Raw genomic sequence first — 22,567 nt, forward strand, 5'->3', positions numbered from 1 at the left:
GTCTGTCATAATTACAAGAATGTTACGAATTATGACATACAAAGTCAATCGTAAATGTATGTCGAAAATGTGTGTCGTGTATGTATGTCGAAAATGTGTGTCGTGTATGTCTGTCGTAAAATTTATGACAGGCTAAATGCCTGTCATTATCCTTTATGACATGGCTTTCAATGACAGACATTTGTCTGTCATGTATAGGCATTTACGACAGACAATGTCTGTCAAGGAAAGCCTTTTTTCTAGTAGTGTTATGTCCACATAAAACCACACCTTCATCCGCTCATCACCTTCTTCATATTTCTTCTTGATTGATGTCGTCGAATCTTCATGATTAGAGCAATTGTTTGTCAATGGAGCTCCACATAGATCTTTGTTCCCAGCATATATTGATGGATCCGTAAAAGTCTGCAACTGATTTCCTGTTGGAATTGGTCCTGACAAGTTGTTGTGTGACAAATTCAAATGGCTCAAAAAGTTCAAAGCTGCCATGCTTGGAGGGATCGTCCCAATCAACTTGTTGTTTGAGAAATCGAGAGATTCTAATTTCCTCATGTTTCCAATGCTGTCTGGAATTCTCCCACTGAGATGATTATTAGACAAATTCAGACCCATCAGCATAAAAGTGTAGTTAGCTCCAATGGTATTTCACCAACAAGTTTATTGCTTGAAAGGTCCATGTTAAAAACTATAGTCCAACTTCTTCCATATTCAAGGTCAACACCTTTCATGACTTGAATCACCTTCTCATCATAACGGAGTTTGTTATCAGGTGGTTGCATACTGTTGACCATTGCGTTCAATTGCCCAAGACAATGAGGGATGGTTCCCATTAAGTTGTTTTGTGCAACGTCCAAAATTTGAAGATTTGAATTTCTACAGAAAGATCTAGAAATTCTTCCACTAAAATTATTTTTGTGTAGCCTAAGAACCATCAAAAACCTAAGTTCTCCAATCCATTCAGGTATGTGTCCAGAAAGCTTATTATCACCCAAATCTAAGACCCTTAATTCTCGTAAATTCCCCAATTCTCGAGGAAGTTCACCAATAAAGTTATTGTTGTTCAAACCTAACCACATTAATGATGAAGAAATGAGAGCTATAGAACCTGGGATGATGCCAGACAATTCATTTGAGCTAAATCTCATGAAATAAAACTTTTTCAGATTACCGAGACACTTGGGAATTTTTCCCGTCAATCTATTTCCTGAAAGATCAAGAAGTTGTATATATGTCCATCTGCACAATGACCTTGGAATGGACTCATTGAAAAGGTTATATTCCAGATATAATGCTTTCAAACGTCCATCATACCCTAACTCATTAAAATCCCCCCCATTAGGAAGGTTTGTCAAAGGTCCATTGAGTTTGTTGTGAGAGAGATCTAAGAAAGAAATGATGGGCATCCTCCGCAACCATGTGGGTAGAGGTCCCGAAATTGTTGCATTGGACATCACTAGCCAGTTGAGATTCCTTTGATTTCGAAGCCACTGTGGAAATCCATTTTAAATATTACAAGAACTAAGATTAAGATATATTAATGTGAATGGAGGTATCCACTCACGTGAAACATTGAATGTGAACTTAGTGTTAAAAGAAGTATCCAGGTGCTTCAACATTGAAAGATTGGAAAAATGGGCTTCAAAAACTACTCCTTCTAAACAATTGTTGGAGATATCTAGAAAATTGAGTTCGGCAAGTTGTCCAACAGAAACTGGAATGGTTCCATTTAGCAAATTTGAAGACAATGAAATAAATTGTAATGATAGAAGCCTTCCTATAGATGTTGGGATGGGACCTGTTAACCGATTGAATTCCATATTCAAATCTGTTAAAGCTGTTAATTTTCCAAGTGATTCTGGAATTGAACCATTCAATTGATTAAAAGAAATGTCAATTTTGGAAAGTTTCACAGGGAATGTGGGAATGGGTCCCGTTAATTGATTGAATCCTAGATTCAGTTGTGTTAAAACTGCTAATTTTCCAAAAGAATCTGGAATTGAACCATTCAATTTATTGAAAGAAAGGGCAAGTTTTGGAAGTTGCCCACGGAATCTTGGAATGGAACCTGTTAACTGATTGGATTCTAGATTTAAATCTGTTAACGCTGTTAATTTTTCAAAGGATTCTGGAATCGAACCATTCAAATGATTCAAAGAAAGGTCAAGTTTGCAAAGTTTACCAAGGAATGTCGGAATGGAGCCGGTTAATTGGTTATCAGATAGATCTAACACTTCTAAAAATCTTAATCCTCCAAGAGATTCAGGTATTGAACCTGTCAATTCACTGACTGAAAGATCTAAGTCTCTTAAATTGGCAAATCTTCCAAGTGGTTCTGGAATTGTACCATTTAAACTCCCATGTAAATCCAACCTCTCCAAATCATATTGGGCACATTCTGATACATTCTTTGGTGGCTCCATCATTGCTATTTCAAAATGATTGAATGATGCAGTCAACTGTTTCAGGTGACACCATCTCCAGATTCCAAGATGCTCAATCTGCTTAAAACTGTTAGCAGAAAGATCAAGCTCTAGAAGAGTAGGCATAATAGGAACCGATGAATATAGAATGTTCCATGAAAGGTCAAGGACTCTTAGGGAACTCATGTTTGTTAAAACAGACGGAGATATGCTGTCAATTCGATTCATGCTAAGATCCAGGTGTTGGATATTAGAATGTGTACTGGAATTAAGATGAGGTGAAGAAAGAAACGTCTTATCGAGCCTACACTGTGACAATAACAGCACTGATAAAGAAGGGTTTGTGTTTAGCAAGTTTCCAAAGTTCCATGCCAAACTTGGATAAAAGTTAGAAAGATCCAGGAATGTTAGGGATGTCAAATTTTGCAAAAAGCCAGCGAGTGGACCTATGAAATAATTGAAGCCAAGATCCAAGTATTTGATGCTAGGAAGTATTCCAGTCGAATTAAGAAAGGGTCCAAGATCAGTGTTGGAAAGTTTACATCCCCACAAGTTTAACTCTTTTAGCAAAGGGTTCGTGTAAAGAATGTCCCAGTTTTGTGCTCCCCCAAGATCGACTAAACTCAAGACGAGATGGGCCAAGAGTCCATGCCATGTCATCTGCCATCAGCTCTTCGTTTACACTGAGATCAAGAACTTTTAAATTAGAAAGATTCCCAAGGTGAGAAGGAATAATACCTTGAAAACCAGTATGAGAGAGATTGAGGTAGCTCAGCAGTTTGAAGGATCCAATGAAGTTGGGGATCCTGCTTCCTCCAAAATCATTCCCACTCAAGTCCAAATATTTTAGATTCCTCAGTTCTGCCAAAGAAGAGTTCACCTCATTACCAACTAAAAGCCTCCTCTGAGATGAAGGCTTTCAATGGTTCTAGTAAGATTGTCACACTGGATTCCTTCCCACAAGCAACAGTCATTGCCAACCCATGATGACAGCATTCCAGAAGGGTCTTTGACATGGTGTTTGAAGTTGAGAAGAGCAAGTTTCTCTTGCTGGGAGCAAAAGACACTCATATCTCCAGTACCAAAACAAGTATATGTGGTTGCAACCAAAAAAACATATATGAAAATGAGTAGCAGCCCGAAATTCATTGGATTCCCCATTATCAACCCCAACTAAGCTTAATTTATAAAAAGATTGAAATGGATAGATGAGTTGTTATAATGAAGCAACTAGTTTATTTACAAATCCATAAATAAGGAGCAATTTATTGCCATGGAAGAGTTAGAAGTCAATGGTGGAAGACATGAAAGTTAGTGGATATGTATAAGTTGATGGGTTTTCATATTTGGTGATGTACTATTCATTCCACTAAAACCACTTTTTTTTATTAAAATAATATTATTTTAAGTGGTTTGTTTATTTTTATAATTATTATATTATAACTTATAATATTAAAATACGTTTTTAGAGAGTAGTTGGAGATAAAAAGAGTTTCGTATAAATTTTACATAGAAATGGTGAAATGTTTTAGTGTTAGGGTGGTTATAGTTATAATTCCATTCTGAATCCTCCCACTCAAATACATGATAGTTAGTGGATATGTCTTGTTGGTGGGTTTTCATGATAATGTTTTGAGAATTTCAAAGACCGAGAAATCAAAAGAACATCAAGTATAGAGTTGGTGGGTATAATGGGTAATCATTATCAGAAAATAAAGAAGGGAATTTAAGACATTTAACATACATACATTATACAACCTTTGACGTATTTTATAAATAAAAGGATGGATTATACCATTCCATATCCTAAGAATCAAACAGATGATTAAAGGGTATTTTTGAAAAAGAAAATATGCTTGAAATATTTTTTTGGTGTAAAAAATGGTGTTCAATTGGAGATGAATCACTATTTGCATCACCTTTTTGGTGTAAAAAAATGATGTTATTCGTTTCCTTATTTGTTAATTTTTATTTTATTAAACCGTGGTACAAACAAGACATTGTGTTTCTTAAATCACAAGGTTTACACAAAGCATCGTATCCACTTGAGATAGTGAAAATTAGACAAAGCTCACCCGTCATATGGTTAGGAGGATAACGTTGGTTGACTTGGATAGTCTGTGTGTTATAAATCTCGGACTCATTGCATACGAAATGACCTAAAGAAAAAAACTAATAAAGTAAAGAGCCAGGTTAGTCATGATATAATATACATGAAAAATCTTAAAACACATAATAAAAAAGGGGATGAACAAGAAAAAAACTTAAAACTAAAAAACAGAGAAAGCGTCATAACCTAAGTAATAATGAATATAGGAAAGCTTTTTTGATGTTGCCTAGTTGAGCCAATGTTAATATAATTATAAACAAGAACCTACAAAATGAGAATGTTTTGGATAGCTAAAAATTTGCATATTACCAACAGTCAAATCTTTTCTTGAACCTAGCACTAAATCTTTCACATTACATAGCCATTTACAAGTTATTAATTGAAAATTAAACCATCACTGCATCTTCGAACTCACATCTGTAGTTTTGTTATTCGGTTTAGGTGAAACTAGGGGGTGATCTAATGCATACAAGATGCAACATCTGTGTTGATACTTGATATTTACAGGAAGTCGATTGCATGAGAGACAGCTTTTCGTCATTTTCCATGAAAACTGACACTTTATATAATGGAACTTTTTTGTCTAATACACACAGCTATAATGACATTTACTTCTAGAAAATTAAGGCAATGCTTTTACAAAATGAAAAAAAAAAAAACATTAACCTACAAATTTATGAAAGGGGTCAAATTATAAAAACCAGATTACCTTTGATAAAGCTTTATTGACTCAAAGATGTTCTTGAAGATTCTCAAATGACACAAACATCATGTGTGTTATGATAACAAATCCTATTACACAAACTGGAGCATGTGTTATTTCTTACAAGTATGAGAATTGACATCATATACATCTCATGTAAAATGATGATATGCCTTGGACAGGATTTTGTGAAAAAAACTAGAAATCTGGAAATGAAACCTTGCTTTTGATAGTGAGTTTAAGCCTCAATTTATACAAAGTGAACACAAAAATCAGGAAATACATAAAAGTAACCCATAATACAGTAAAACCCTATTCTATAAATGTATATATCTAACAGATTTCATCACATAAAAGACACAATATCTATCAGATATGGTATGCCTAGGAACTAGCATGGAAAGCTCTTGGTGCATATGTTTACATAACATGTGTGTTTCAGGGATGGGGGAGTCAGGGTGCAACACAATATCATGGCCCACTTTATTCAAAGACAAGTTGAAGATCGTCCACCAATTGTTGCAGTGAAAAATACCATAAGAGAATAAACAAGTTTCACATGAAATGAGGCATACTTATGATATCTTCAAAGAAGGCAAAACAGCCAGGCAGCACTAGATAGATTTACCATCTAATTAACAATATAATGTATAATAAATTTGAGAACAAATTCTCATAAATGGATGTTCACAAAATAACACACTTGGGTTCAAGAATGACACCTTTCCTCATGAACAATTCAAGCAAAGTATGTTTTTGTACACATAAAAGCTTTCTGGGTGTCTCGGCATGAATGTAACATCGGTATCAAAATTATGAAAACAAGCAAAAAGAATAAGAATAGGCAACCATACAGCTTCAAGTTACTGCTTTAAATCATCAAATATGTAAATGGAAGCATATGCTAATCATCAAACTGATCATCAAGCTCAGTAGATTGCTTTTTTCATTCTTTTCTTTGTGATCCCATTCATCTAACCAAACCAGAGCAACATGTTGTTTGGTTAGAAGAAAGTGATGATCCACAAAGCAATACATTATAAATTAATAAATTAAGAGAAACCTTGTAAGTCAGGTAGTGAATAGAAAATTTGTAGACACAAACTTGTGTTCCTTTTGGTTTTCATAGGACCTATAAATGTCTCCGGCCACAAATTTTCATTCTACGACTTTGAAGTCCACACAAAACTATAAACTTGACTTTGACATTTGATGACTTATGAACTAACTTGCAAGAAAATAAGGTAGTGTTTGTTTTTTGTTTGCAGATCTGCGTGACCTCTTCTGTCTGCGCCGCGCAGACCACGCGCAGACATTAGCCTTCGCAGACTGTTTGTTTTTTTGAAGACTGCAGACCTAAAAATGTCTGCCCGCCCTCTTCTTGGCGCAGATGTGGATCAGAGTCTTCTAACATCTTCAGACATCTTCTAGCCTAAAAACACATATATATCTTTATTTTTTTTAAGTTTTTTTTTAATTTATATTTTTTTTCCAACTTTATTAATGATAAACAATTTGCAAATAAATTTACAAAACTTAAAAAAAAAAACGTTCGACGATACAAACATGATATTTTGACAAATTTATAAATAAAGATTTATTACAATAATAGTCGTTGAAGTTGTTTATATAAATATGAAAAAAAATCATAATATATTCTTATATTTTTTTGCCAAATTTTGTAAAACATTATTTAATACAGTATCGTCAATTTCTCGAGAAAATATTTATGCTACGTTTTTAATGGATTTAATTGAAAAAAATCGAAGTTTATTTCCATCCATTTATGTATCAAATTCTTTGATCACTAATTATAATGTTTAGTTATAACTTTGCAACCAAAGTTGTTGATTTTTATCAAATATATACGTTAATTCATACCATTTTTATTTTTATTTTTTATACAATAATACAGAAAAGTTGATCTAGATTCATTAATTATTTATAACAAAGTCATAAAAATATTAAAAAAATCACTTTGAAGTTTAAAAAAATCAGTTTATTTAGATTTCAGTTTATTTTAGTAGCCCGCAGATGTTAAAAAAACAAACAGTCTTCTTTTTTCAGACTGTAGACGTTTGGTCCACCACTTCTACTACAGAGGTCTACAGATGTGGTCTGCAGACTGCAGACATTTTGCCTCAGAAAAAACAAACAACACCTAAAAGTTTATGATTATTTGACTTTAACAAGGTTAATGATGTTTTAAGCCCAGTACATGTTCAGTAACGTTAGATCTTTCATATTCTATTACAGGGCTAAAAGGACCAACTAGAAACTTACTTTAGTTCATTTCTCACTAGCTAGAGGCAATATGTACTTTTTATGCACAATATTAGCATATGTTTATGTTTATTTATGTTTTACAAGTTCCATTATGTTAAGCATGATATGAACAGTCAATTCATTGAAAAAATAGAAATAATCCCCAATGTTATAATCATGTCATTCGGTTGTATCATAACTCACATTCCTTGTGAAAAGATTGAAAGCCCCCAGCACTGAGATTTCTATCTATCAACCTTGTAATAATGTAAGGTACAATATTTTAAACTTCATTAATTAACATTATCTAAGTCACTTTAATCTCCATTACTCAATTGACCGTGTACGCAATCTCAACTCAACTTTATTTTAAGTTAATTACATGCCCTGATTTAGCTTACATTCCAACAAATAATCATCTTAAAAAAACCATCAATTTAACACAACTTCTAACAATTTTACAGATATAATCAACATACCTTCACTAATGCGGCTCCGAGTTCAACCCAGAATGATTACTCTTCAGTATTAGAAGTCGAACATATTTAGATATACAGCGATCATCAATTCACGATTTCCTTCACGAGTTCTCCTTCTTTCCTCCTCTTCTTCTTCTTTCGGCCGAGATTTGAAATAGCCACAACATCGCGGTTTATTGCGTCCCTATTTGCCGAAACGCTATTGCGGAGTGCGGACCGCTATTTGGCACCGCAATAATTTTTTAAACCGCTTTATCAACGCTATACAACACCGCTGTAAGCTATTCACTGCTTTCGTCCGACTGATATACGAGTATGTTACAAGAAATTGATAATCACGTTTCCTTTTTATTTCTTTACAAGTAAATTAATGAAATCATGGTTTATCTCAAAATTACAAAATTACCTATTTTGTCCCTATTTTTTTTAAACCATTCTTATTTCTTACTTTTTGTTTTCCTTTAGGTTTTGTTGTATGCTAGATAAGAGAATGTATTGCCTTCTCTATTTTTTTTATTTAAATAAATTTTTAAGAATTATTTATATTATCAATTAATAATTGGGCCCGACAATAAATAAAGAATTATTCTTAAAATAATATGGACCGACCACCCCACTTCCTCTCAGCCCACATGATTCCCTTCCTTGCCACCTGCTAGACCTTCATTCAATGTCTCTGGAATCCTATCAATAAACACCTCAAATCCAAACCTCCAACTCAAAACCAAATTTTAAAATTTAAATTTCAAAAATCAAAACCTACACTAAACTAAAAATCTAATCTAGAATCTGAAACTCAAAAGGCGATCAACATCGGATAGAAATCTAAAATCAAAACCACATTCAATTTCACGAAGTAAAAACAAAAAATTGATCGGTAACATGTCATCACGTCCATTTTCATCTTCAAAATCAATAAACCCACCCAATATTTGAAATCTTGACATCCTTGTTTCGAGAAACAGAATTTGAAATCTAGTTTTTTATCTCTTAATGTCACCTAAACATACTCATTTTTATAGGATGTCATTGACTTTTTGCCATCTGATATGAAGACAAGAACAAAGTTAGAATGATTTTGATATGGTGGTTGGCAGTGAGGAAATATAGTTTTGGAGATGTTTAATCTACTTTTTTGATGATGACAAGATTATGGAAAACTTAGTAAAAAAAGGAGATTTTGGAGTTTAGTATTTTTTGTGACAAGTCTGATGCTTCTGAAGATATATTTTTTGTGTATCGTGTATTTGTAATACATGGTTTGTGTTCCAGATAATGTATTTATGAGTGATGCTTATGAATACTATTATGCCCCTAACTGATGGTGTATGTTAGTGCGAGTTGTTTGTTGGTATGTCACGTACATTAAGTTTATTCTTCTTAAAAATAGGTGTGTGTCACACCCCCGACCGATGCGGCGGAACATGTTGGGTTGTGCGACTTAGTTCATAGATCACAGGTAAACTGAATATATAGCACAAATACAACAATAAACAAAACAATAATTGTATTTCATCTTGAAATTTGAATACAATGTTCTTACAGATAATAGTATAGTACGTGAATTGCATTAAATAGGTAGCCAGACATAACAAAAACTAGATCGCATGAAATCCATGACTATTCCATCGTCTGAAATGCTTGATTATTGATTTCCTGAGAATACATGTAGTTTTGAGGGTCAACACAAGGTTGGTGAGAGTTACATGTTTTCTGTTGACAACAGTAATAATACTTTTAAAAGCATTCCAAAAGTATTTTACTTGTAAGTAAACCATATTTAAATTAGCGTTTGTAAAGAGTCTTTGAAAAGACAAAAGGTGTCTTTGTATAAGTAAATCCATACTTAAAATTATTTTGAAAGAATCAAGTCTATAAGTTGTAGTGAGAGGGAGAGATTCGATTTAATGTTTATAGTGAGTTCTATAACTGAGCTATGTGACTGAATGTACCATGCTACAACGCTACATGGATGTCGTAGTAAAGATTGTAGACACTTAGCACCCGCTTCGGTTGATCGATCGAGGTTGTATATAATGCCTGGTTCCTGGTATGCACCTAATTCATTTATTTATTCATTTTGGAAGGGCTACTCGACGAGTTAGTGGCCCTAACTCGTCGAGTAGAAGGCAGTATATGCGCGGATTTTAAGTGAGCTACTCGACGAGTGGTAGCCTTGACTCGACGAGTAGGACAGGCTGGAAGAAACCCTAATCTTTAGGGTTTGCACAATATTTAAGCATCATATATGGCCTCTATCCCAGCCTTCATCACCTCTAAACCCTAATCTCGAAACCCTAATCAACCTTGAGTGATCTTGAGATATTTCTTGTCTGTTATAACAAAGTTCTTATCGGATCGATAGATTCTAAGCAGATAAACAATAAAAGACGTAATGAAGAACACAGGAACGGTTTAACTGATGTCGAATGATTAAACTTTAACACCTCAGAAGAGCTCGATTAAGAACTTCGACTGTAGAGGTGTTTAGGGTTACAAAGCAATAATAACTATATTCACGACCGTATCTAAGGCATACATGCATGCACTATTTATAGCTTAACCCTACATAATAATCACGGATGGACAGGCCCAATCCGAATTTACAATACTAAGCCCATGACGCAACATAACATACCCAACAATCTCCCCCTTTGCGTCAATGGAGCCGAAAGCTCAGTTCGGTTGAGCTATAGAGGACTTTTTGATAGTCTTGAACACCTTCGGTATGATGGCCAAAAGAGTATGACGAAAAGTGATATACCACCGAAGCATGTCCGTGAAATTCTTCTTGTCTGCCTCAGAGTTCTGCTTGCACCGATGGATGATACTAATAATGTGCTCTAAGCAGTCCGTCGAGAACAGATGCTTGTCAACAAGAGCGAAAAGAAATCTATTGGCTTCGCCTCTTGTGAACATCACTGTAAGATGTGTAGAATCAATTTGGCCCATCTTCATTTTGTTCACATCTCCAGGTTTTTCAGTTGGCTTTACAGTAGGTTTCTTCTTCAAGACTTTAGCAATCTCTTGATCCATTGCAGCAACTTCATGGATATAAGAAGCCAACATCCTCTTCAAATGATCCAGGATCGGCTCATATTCTTTCGCATTGGTGAGCAGTATGTTAAACAACAAGATCCAATCATGAGGATTCAAGTTTGGAAGATCTGCCAGGGATATAACCGAAACCGAGTTTGCTGAACCTCGGGTTATTTTGAAACTAACATTTATAAACTTCCCTGCAGGCGAAGGTTTCAGCACCTTGACAATAATAATCTTCTGTGCACTCCATGTCAGGTACTGAGGCTGGCCAAACTTGAGATAAAAATCGATAAGTTCACGATCAACTTTAGGATGAAGGAAAGGAACTTGAACAGTCGAATCAAAGCAATGAAATGTAAATGCCTTTCGTGTTATAGGCATATCGAACTGTGATTCCCTTGAATTCTCACAATCAAAAGAAGCGACAGGTTCCAGCCAGTACACACTTGGAAACTCTATTGCCTCTTTGATAAGCGTTTCTCTAGTCCAAAGAGGAAACAATGCCTTTTTGCAGTTTAAGGCATCTTGCTCTTCCTTGTTCTTTCACTCCCTTTCCTCTGCTTCCTTCGCAACCCGAAGGGTTTCATCCAATTCCTTATCCCTTTTCTTTCTCTTCGGGGCCTCGACAATTGTTTCTTCTTCTTCATCACTATCATCAGCCAGTCCCTTCTTCTTATCTAGATTACCAGAACCCGAAGCTTCATTACCCTTCGGTTCGGTTTTGACAATGACCTTTGGTTGAGTAATTTGAACATCTTCTCCCCCTTGTTTTGGAGGTACGAATTTCTCTGAAACACCCATCATTTCATGTAAAAGTGCAAGGGCAGGAAGAAGCTTGGAAGTCAGATGATTCCTGATGGTCAGAGTAAGTATCGGATCATGAGCACCAAGAAGATTGGTGAGCATATTTCTTACATCACCAACACAACTCCGGAATACATCTCATTCAGTCTTCAACAATGAAATCTCCTTGTCAGCTTGAGCCAATTGAACTTTCTGAACTTCAATAGTAGAGGCTTGTCGTGCAAGATCTTCCTTTAATGCACTCTCCTTTGCTAAATCAGCCTGAAGTGTTTCAAGGCGAGAATTCACTGAGCCAAGTAGAGAAGTGTTCTCAGCTTGAATGGAAGAACGAACATGCTCAAATTTAGCTTGCTCCTCCTGAAGTGACTTGGATAAAGAATCAACTGAAGCGTTCACTTTGGCTGCATTTGAATCAGCATGACCTTTGAGGGATTCGAGAAAAATCTGAGAACTGTGAACAAGTTCTGCAACTTCAGTAGTGGCCTTCTTGCAAGAAGAAGTGGATGCTTCAACTGCTTGTGTGGATGCCTTAATAGCTCCTGTATCCTGCTCAAGAGCAATGTCCAGAAAAGCCTTGAGCACAACATCATTGTATGACTTGGAAGAGGCAAGCAACTGATCAAGCTTTTCATCAATACTCTGCAATTGTTGTCGTGTGACAGGAGCCTCTTCATCTTCATATGTTGGAAGCCGATAGGGACTGTAATAAGTCGAGTCAAACTCAACATTATCACCACCGAGAGTATCACCAGTATCTGATGAGGGTGAGGGTGAAAGAGGTTTGGAAGTCACAGGAGGTTCGGTTTCAGTATTAGCCCCCGTATCAGATACGTTGACGTTTACTGGAGGTTCGGTTGTTGTGGTGGTGGGAGTAGTTGTGGTAGTTGCTTGTGAAAAGACAGGAGGTGGTAAAGGAGTTGTAGAGATTGGTATGATACTAACTGGTGGTGGTGGCATAGAAGTTGTGGTTTGAGATGAAGTAGGTGGTGGAATGGGAGCAACCGAAACGGGAACAATGGTTTTCGGTGGTGATGGAGGAGGTGTTGGAATCTTGTCATTAAGTGGTTCAGTTGGAGTTGGAGAACGAGGAGGTGTATTACCTCTCGGTGAACCATGATGCTGAATTTCCTCTTCTTCATCTGCCGATCGCTCGTCATCATTGTCTGAGCTTGAAGGAGAAGGACTCTTTGATTTCTTTGCCATCTTTTTAACCTTCTTTGGAGCCGAAGAATCACCCTTTTCAGCCTTTTGCTTTCTAGACTTGGAAGGCTTAGACGAAGGACCTTCGGTTGTCACTTTCTTGGTATTTTCCCTTTTGCCTCGGTTGGCAGGCTTCTCCACAGCATCCAAAGCAGCTTGTTGTTCAGGAGTCAATGCTCTCGGTCCTTTGGGAGGAAGCTTTCGGTAGTCAGCCATCACCTTACTTTCGGCTGATACACACCTATACATTGTCTCAGGTATGGAACCATTGTGGGAGAACTTTGTGGCATCAGAGAAGATAATCTTCTTCGTATGAAAAGTAGCCACAGAAGAGACCAATGCATCCTTCATAACTGGAATCTACAAAGAGTCAATAGCCCTGCGCGTGATGATGGTCCAGAAACGACCACAAGAAATTTCAGAGTGTCTCCTTGAAGTGTTGAGACTTTGCACCACTTGTGACCAAATAATTGACCCGTAGTTGGGATTAATCCCATTGTAGAGGCCATAGAGAATGGTCAGAAAACCCTTACTGGTACCATCTGACCCAGCAACCCTCTCCGCTAAACCTTTGTTGAGAAGAGTAAGCAATCCATTCCATTGTGGCGGCAAACATGATTTCTTAACCTTCGTCACAGTGGTAAGAACATCAGTGTATCCCATCTCGTAGAGCATTGTAAACAATTGGGTTGTAGTGACAAAATCGGGAGAGATAACAGAGGCATCGACAGCAAGCTTTAACAATGAACAGAATCGCCCTTTCGAAATTGATGCCTTGTAAGAGAATATTTGGAAGTAGATCCTCTCCTTGTTCTTGTCATAGGATGCAGTAGAGTAGACTTGCGATAATAGTGACATCCGGACAAATTCCACCTGTGTGAGTGTGATAACGAGAGGAGAGTATTTGAGACATTCAACAACCTGGAGCATGTACGAATCATACAGAAAGGGGTTCAGTTGAATGATCATGTTCTGATTGGGTTTGATAATGAGCAATGAGGACGAAGCAGTTTGATCTTGAACAGATGAGGAATCCGCCATTGTTGAGGTAAGGAAGAAGATGAACAGTTGTGTCACACCCCCAAACCAAGGATGGCGGAAACGTCCGGGGGTGGAGGACTTCATGTATAGTATCACAACAACGAGTATAATAGTGCTCAAAGTAAATACAACCACCATAAATATAATTGAAAAGGCTACACCATAGAATAAGTTTACATGTTTCAAAATCAATTACATTATGATGACAAAATGAACTATTTGACGATTTATCGTCCCATCCTCAAAATGCTGTTGGTTTTCCTATTTCACTGATTTCCTGAGAATACAAGTAGTTTTGAAAAAGTGTCAACAATTAAGTTGGTGAGTTCATAAGAGTTTTGTTTGAGAAAGAAACAGTTTTCCTTGTAAAAGCGACAAAGTATGTTTCCAGAAAATCCAATATTTTCTTAGTTAAGTGTGGAATGAATGCTCCTATGTTATGCGATAATGAACCCTAGAGGGACTCATAGATTCCTTCTACAATCGCCCATTGTATATAAGTTATATAAATATTAAGTTAAATAAACCGTTGAATATAATGGGTCTGCCCTAGGTCCACAACCAAACAAGGAACAGGAGATGAGGCGGGCCCACCAATTCTAAGTCGATTGAGACTAGATTCTTATATAACTTTAGCATATACACTTAGCAATTATAGCTGGAGCCTAACAATTCTAGACGTAATGTAGTCTTAATAGAGATATGTTTCCAAAGAAAATCCGATATTTTCCTTAAAGAGTGAATCGTAAGTTTCTATATTAATAAATAGTGCATCCTAGAATTTCCTATAGTTTCCTTCTATAATCTCTAAGTGTATATAAGTTATATAAAATTTAAGTTAAATAGACCGTCGAATGTAATGGGTCTGCCCTAGGCCCACAACCAAACAAGGAACAGGAAATAAAGCGGACACACCAATTCTAAGTCGATCATGACTAAGTTCTATATAACTCTAGCATATACACTTAGTAATTATGGCTGAAAACTAACAATGCTAGATAGAATGTAGTCTTAAAAACTAAAGACCGAGACTATGCTTATCATAATTCATCAAGTAGTGGTAGTGGACATAAACTATACATATCATAATTCACCAAATAGTGGTAGTGATAGTGATCATGAATTATGCATATTATAGTTTATCAAATAGTGGTAGTGGTAGTGAACATAAACTATACATATCATAATTCACCAAATAGTGGTAGTGATAGTGAACCTGCATTATGCATATTATAGTTTATCAAATGGTGGTAGTGGTAGTGAACCTAAACTATACCTATTATAGTTCTAGCATGTTTGTTTGTGATGTATAAGGACCCTTTTCTATGTAAGTCGAATGTATAGCAAAATATAACTATGTGTTATCATGCCTTATTTTTGTACTAATGGTAATAATGGAGGATTCTTACATTTCAGTGAGTATTTTCTCTTATATAATTTTACCACTACAAGAAACACATGTAAAATATGAAATCTTCAAATATTAACACTTTGCTCAACAAGTTACAAAGTGTGATGAAAGTTATAAGCTGTTATCTAGATTTTTACCTTTCTACACTGTTTTAGAAAAATCCTAGAAAAATCATACGACGTCAAAAACGGATTCCGTAAATTCTGAGAGTTCACAAAATGTGTCTAGTTTATTCATAATTTTTATTATGATTTTTAGAAGTTTTAACTTGTGTTAAACTGTTCATATTCACAGACTGGTCCGAATTTGTTTCTGAATTGATAGGCAGTTTTGTAAAAATCACCATAAATCATAGACAAATTGTATGGAGATGTGCAAATAGTCATTTTAAAGGTATGAACCTGAACTATTTGCACCTAATACAGTTTTGAAAACTAAAATATTTAAGTTGACCAAAACAGTCCGTGAATGGAGTTGAACGTTTCTGATGAAGGCTGTTAAATGAGTTTAGTTGTGTTCTTGGTGTTTTAACTTGTATTCCCCCCCTAAAACTTGAAGAAAACATGAAAATGTAGGGGTATGAACTCACCTTATGTGTTCTTAGAGGATGGATGTTGGAGAAGAGAAGTGTTCAACTCAAGAACACTTAGAAGATGCCTTGATGAATCGAGAACCTAACATGAAGGTGACGATGTTTGTGTAAGATTCCTATGATTTTGAGTAGAAGGATGTGTAATAATCATAAGAAGAATGAATTATACTTACCAAGAGTGGAAGAAAGCTTGATGATCAGCCTTGGAAGTCTCGAAATTGAGAGAGAATGGTGAGAGAATCTGAAGTGTGATCCTTGGAGGAAAAATGAGAGAATGAAGGAAGTGTGAGGAGAGAGGGTGGGTTGTCCAACTCTTAGGACGTGGGAATGGCATGAGATTGATGGAAAAGTACAAGGAAGTGACTAGGTATGGTGGGGAGGGGTGTGGGTTGGTCATGGAGTGGGTATGGGTGGTTGCTTGTGTCATAAATCAAAGAAAAGTCAACACTCCACCTCAAGATCTTACTTAATAGATTTTATTCTTAATTAAGGATTTCCTTAAAAATAAGCTGAATTTATGAATATATGGGGTCTTATATGTCAAAATATAGGTTTGGGTGAAAATCCCTCGTTAAAATAATTAAAAACGGGCTTAAAACGGAGTCGTGGTCGAAAACCGGGTGGAAAATGGGAAATCCGAAGTCAGGAGGGTGATTCCGGTCTTAACAGCCTTAGGTCCGCAGGGAAGGCTTGGTCACTGAAGTGGATCCGAAGAGAAGAGGCTGCGATCCGAGCAGGTACCGCAGGCGGGTTCGTCAGGAGGGACCGTAGGCGAGTTCGGATGCGGTGCTCCAGGCTAGATGACTGCGGTTCGGTGGCTGCGGCTATATGGTTGCGGCTACTCAAGGAGACTCCGGTTCAAGTAGGGTTTGGACCCTATAGAGGGACTTCGGCCCTAAAAGGCTATTTTCCAAGACATCGTCCCGTTTCGAAGGGTTTTTCACCAAGTCAAGTGTCGGGATGCCCCAAATGATTACAAAAAGATCAAAAGAGGTTTTGAGAGAGATTTGGGAGAGATTTGACATACTTGGAGAGATTTCACATACTTGGAGAGATTTGGGAGAGATTTGACATACTTGGAGAGATTTGGGAGAGATTTCACATTCTTGGAGAGATTTCTCATACAGAGAGAGATTTGGGTGAGATTTCACATTCTTGGAGAGATTTCTCATACAGAGAGAGATTTGGGAGAGGTTTCACATTCTTGGAGAGATTTCTCATATAGAGAGAGATTTGAGAGAGATTTCACATTCTTGGAGAGATTTCTCATACAGAGAGAGATTTGGGAGAGATTTCTTTTGTGACCCTTTTGAGTGTTTGGCTCCGTAATTCAAGGTTTGTAAACCTCGTTAAGTCTTGTTATGATTGTTATATGCCCCCGAGGGTTAAGGAATAATGTTTTATCGAGTATATTCATCAATTGCCCTGATTAGGGTTTAGAGTTTCCGAACACGTGAAAACTCTAAGTGATACTTTGTATTAAGATTGCGAGTTGTTCAATAAGAAACATAATGGAAACCCTAATATACAAGGGTTAGATGAGTTGACCGGTTTGACTTGTTGACTTTAGTTGACTTTGACTTGGCAAAAAATTGACGGTTGTTACAAGTTGCAGATCGCCTTGTGTATTGAGAGAATTTGAAGAAGGTAAGAAGGTACAATGTGTGCGAGAAACCCTTTATATACCGTTGTCAGGAGAGAGAAAGAATCTTCGTGATGATGATACGATCACTGAAACGTCGCCTGAAAAAGCGTGATGTGACAGCTTGGTTTCCCCAGATAGACGTCATCAAGCGTGGGTTTAGGAACCGTTCAAATTCACGCGCCCAAAATATTATCCACATAGCGTCTTTTCAAATTCACCTTCGCTTCAGATATGATAATAACCATTTTCGCGCCTAAAAGAAACTTCAAACGGGCCATAAGAAACATCAACCAGAATTTTGGAAAATCACAAAGTATTTTCGTGCAAGAGTGTGCTAACAATTAAGAAATAAAGCAAAATGTGTATAGGATGTGAGTGATGTCTGTTAGAAGACATAAAGCAGATGATTCCGGGCAAGAATCTCTTCCTTCAAAGTCAAGAGAGACTTGAAGTGCTTGCATGGTTTCCCGAGAAAATACGACCGAGTGCTTGTAAAGAAACATCAAAAGGCTTCTTTTAAATAATAGTCTAAGGGTGGCTTATCTTCAACCGAACATCGATTCTTAACATAAGACCGAACGTTGGATGAAGTACTTGTGAGACCAATGTGGTCTGTTGAACAAGTAGGTTGGATACAATTTGCTGTGACTAAAGATGTTATAGAAATCTCAAAATCAAAAACAAACTGGATCTTTTTAGTAAGAAATGCCTTGGTGTTAGACAATTTCATAAAAGACCACTCAAAAATAAAATGAGATTTCGTTAGGTAACAAGTAAGATCTTGAATATAAAGATTTACCGTCAATTCATTGTTGGTGTTGGATTGTGGGTTTCACTCAGCACGTGGTGTACGTATCTAAGATCATAAACACAAATTTTATGCAACCATAAACCTCAGTGGTAAAAGCTGAGAGTCTCAAGGGTTACAGTGGTGAACCGAAAGTTGATGGAGAATGTAAAGAAGGTGGTTAAGGAACCGAAAGTACCGCTGCTATATAAACGTGACAAAGCAGAAAACTCTTAACTCATTTGAGAAGAGTAAGGTAGCTCTTGACTAGAGTAGATTTAACAGCCTGATTGGGAAGAAACGATATGTATAGATCGAATCATTAAGGCCTTGCTCTTAGTCTTAGAGGCTGCAGTCGACATGCATCAACATGCTTCTAGGGACACTTAACTAGTTCATATGAAAAAAATCAGACCTGCCTTAGCTCCAAATTATGTGTCACTGAAGTACTTGGGACCTAGTAAAAAGAACAAGCAAACAAACAAACCACACAAACAAAACAAACAAAACAAAACAAAAAAACAAAAAGAATAATTAAGAGACAAATAAAAAATCTTTTAGAAAAATATTTTTGGAGTTTTGAAGTTTTCTGAAAAGTAATAAAAACAGAAAAACAAAAGAAAGAAAAAAATATTTTTGGATTTTTGAAATTTTCTGAAAAATAATAAAAACAAAAAAACAAAAGAAAATAGCATAAAACACTCTTATAAAAAAAATAAAAAAATAAAAAAATAGAGTAGGAAATAGACTTAAAAAAATAAACAAAATTTATAGCCGAAACCAAACCTTAAATGAATGAAGCGAAATAAGCCGACCGTTCGGTTCATTTCGGTTCCCTAAAAGTTCCGGAGCCGAAATAGACCGAGCGTTCGGTTAATTTCAGTTCCTGAAAATTATGGAGCCGAAATAGGCCGAGCGTTCGGTTCATTTCGGTTCCCGAAAAATCCGGAACCGAAATAGACCGAGCGTTCGGTCTATTTCGCTTGTCTAATTTTTAGAGAGAGATTTGAGGGTTCGGTACCGACTCTGCTTCCATCATTCCTAAACCTTGTAAAATCTTATTGAAGCTTTCTTCTAGTAAGACTTTAGTGAATATGTCAGCCAGTTGATCAGAGGACCGAACGAAATGTACTTCCACGTTCCCATCTTCTACATGGTCCTTGATGAAGTGGTATCTCAGTGCAATGTGCTTTGTCTTTGAGTGTTGCACTGGATTGTGACATATTCTTATCGCGCTTTCTGAGTCACAATAGAGAGGAATTTTCTTCATACTTAGACCGTAGTCTCTTAGTTGGCTTTGTATCCAAATCACTTGATAGGTACAGGATGCTGCAGCTATGTAGTCAGCTTCGGCTGTTGAAAGAGACACACAAGTTTGCTTCTTGGACTGCCAGCTAACAAGTTTACCGTCAAGGAATTGGCATCCACCAGTTGTGCTCTTTCGGTCCAGACCACATCCTCCAAGATCGGCATCAGAAAAGGCTTGAATAAAAAATCCAGATCTAGCAGGGTACCAAAGACCGAGAGAAGAGGTTCGCTTCAGATAACGGAAAATATTTTTCACTGCCACCATGTGAGGTTCTCTTGGATTTGCTTGAAACCTGGCACAATAACAAACAGATAACATAATATTTGGTCTACTAGCTGTTAGATACATAAGAGACCCTATCATTTAACGATCGAGTGTTACATCAACAACAGGTTTTTCCAAAGATGTTAACTTTGTGCCAAACGCCATAGGAACCTTCACTTTCGAATCTCCCGTCATACCGAACTTTGCCAGCAAGTTCTTCGTGTAGGCCTCCTGGTTGATAAAAATACCTTCTGGTCCCTGTCTTATATTCAAACCAAGGAAAAAATTAATCGGACCCATTGCGCTTATTTCAAATTTAGTCTCCATCAACTTCCTGAATTCAGCCGTTAAGCTAGGATTCGTGGAGCCGAAGATGATGTCATCGACATAAATCTGAACTATCATTAGATGTTCTCCTTCTTTCTTTCGGAAGAAGGTTGGGTCAACCGAACCTTGCTTGAATTTTGACATTTTAAGAAAGCGAGTTAAAGTTTCATACCAGGCCCTCGGTGCTTGCTTCAGACCATATACAACTTTATCTAACACATAGCAGTGATCAGGGTATTTCTCATTCACGAACCCAGATGGTTGCTCAACATACACCGTTTCTTCTAGTTCTCCATTCAAGAAAGCACATTTCACATCCATTTGGAAAACTTTGAAGTTTGTATGAGCAGCATATGCCAGAAAGATTCTAACAGATTCCAACCTTGCTACTGGAGCGAAGGTCTCCTCATAATCTATCCCTTCTTCCTGACAATATCCCTTCACCACCAACCGAGCCTTATTGTGTATTACGTTCCCCTCTTTGTCCAACTTATTCCTGAAGACCCATTTTAAGCCGACCACTGAAGCATCCTTTGGAGTGGGAATCAACCTCCAAACTCGATTACGTTCAAACTCATGGAGTTCATCTTGCATAGCTTGTACCCAATCAGCGTGATCAAGTGCAACATTAACCATCTTCGGTTCGACTTTGGAGACAAACGAATTAAATATACAGAATGCAACATTAGAGAATAATGCAGTTTGTTTCGCTTTCAATTGAGAACGTGTTAGAACTCGCTCAGATGATTCACCAATTATTTGTGCTTTGGGATGATCCTTAGTCCATTTCGTTAGAGGAGGGTAATTTGGGTCATAGGCTGGATCCAACTCTGCATTTACCTCTTCTTCAAGTTTTGATTGATCACCTTCATCATTTGTATTCTCATTCTCCCCTCAAATGGCGAAGCGTATCCCTTGTTAGGTTCAAAGTTTTCCTCCTCTGTTGGAGTTGTATTCTCCCCCTCGATTGGACTATCATTGGTTGGTATTGGAGTTGGATGCTCCCCCTGGACTGGACTTTTATGGGTTGTAGATTGAGTTGGATTTTCTCCCTCGAGAGACAGATCGGTTGTCTTAGGTGCAAATGAACCCTCCCCCTTGAACGTTGAGCTGTTGTTTGGAGGGTCAGTAGAGGGTTGACCACCAGTCGGTTTAGGAGGTTCATTATCCATTTCTTTTGGAGCTTCATCAATGATCTTTTTCAGATTGTCGATTTTGTTGGCTGCTGCTTTCGCCTCTGAGTGTGCAGCCTTCTCTGGTTCATCAAATAGCCTTATGTATTCTTCAAACAGGTTGGAAATTGGAACCGAAACTTGTCCAGATTCAGGAAATATTTCCCCCAAGGCGCTTTCGCTTCTTTAAACTTTCTTCATGTAGTTGTCATTAAAGGTTACATAGTATGTTTCTTCAATACGTTTGGAGCGTTTGTTCAAAACTTTGTATGCCTTTGAAGTGCGTGAATAGCCAAGAAAAATTCCCTCATCGGCTTTGACGTCAAACTTGTTTCGGTTCTCTTTGGAATTGAAAATGAAGCACCTTGAACCGAATACGTGGAAAAATTTAACGTTGGGCTTTCAATTGTTCAGTATCTCATACGGGGTGATGGAGAATCGTTTGTTGAGTAAGGATCGGTTCTGAGTATAGCACGCGGTTGCAACTGCATCAGCCCAGAAGTATAGCGGAAGAGAAGCGAAGCTTAGCATGGTTCGAGCTGCCTCACATAAAGAACGGTTTCGTCTTTCAACAATCCCATTCTGTTGTGGTGTATAGGGGGCCGAAAAGCTGTGAGATATCCCCTTTTCAGCCAGAAAATCCCTAAAGTCTTTATTCTTGAATTCAAGCCCGTTGTCGCTTCTAATGTTCCTCACCAGCTTTCGCAGCTGCACTTCCACTTGCTTGATGAACGTCTTCAACTTGGGAGTCGCGTCTGATTTCTGTTTAAGAAAGAAAACCCAGGTGAAGCGTGAAAAAATCATCTACTATGACAATAATGAACTTACTACCACCGAAGCTTTCGATAGTCGAAGGTCCATATAAGTTAATATGCAGAAGTTCAAGAGCTTCAACAATCTTTGTATTGATACGTGTAGGATGGCTCTTTCTGCTTTGTTTTCCCATCTCACACGCTGCACATAGGTGTTCCTTATCAAACTTGAGAAGAGGAAGGC

General features: G+C 37.0%; 1 pseudogene; it reads right to left on the reverse strand.

Annotated features, from left to right (window-relative positions):
- Nucleotides 1–3,613, reverse strand: LOC145131635 (uncharacterized; annotated as a pseudogene).
- Between the last annotated feature and the right edge of the window lie 18,954 nt (nt 3,614–22,567).

The sequence above is a fragment of the Lactuca virosa genome, chromosome 8, assembly GCF_052849685.1.
Source record: "Lactuca virosa cultivar CGN04683 chromosome 8, Lactuca_virosa_CGN04683_v6, whole genome shotgun sequence".
Lineage (NCBI taxonomy): Eukaryota > Viridiplantae > Streptophyta > Magnoliopsida > Asterales > Asteraceae > Lactuca > Lactuca virosa.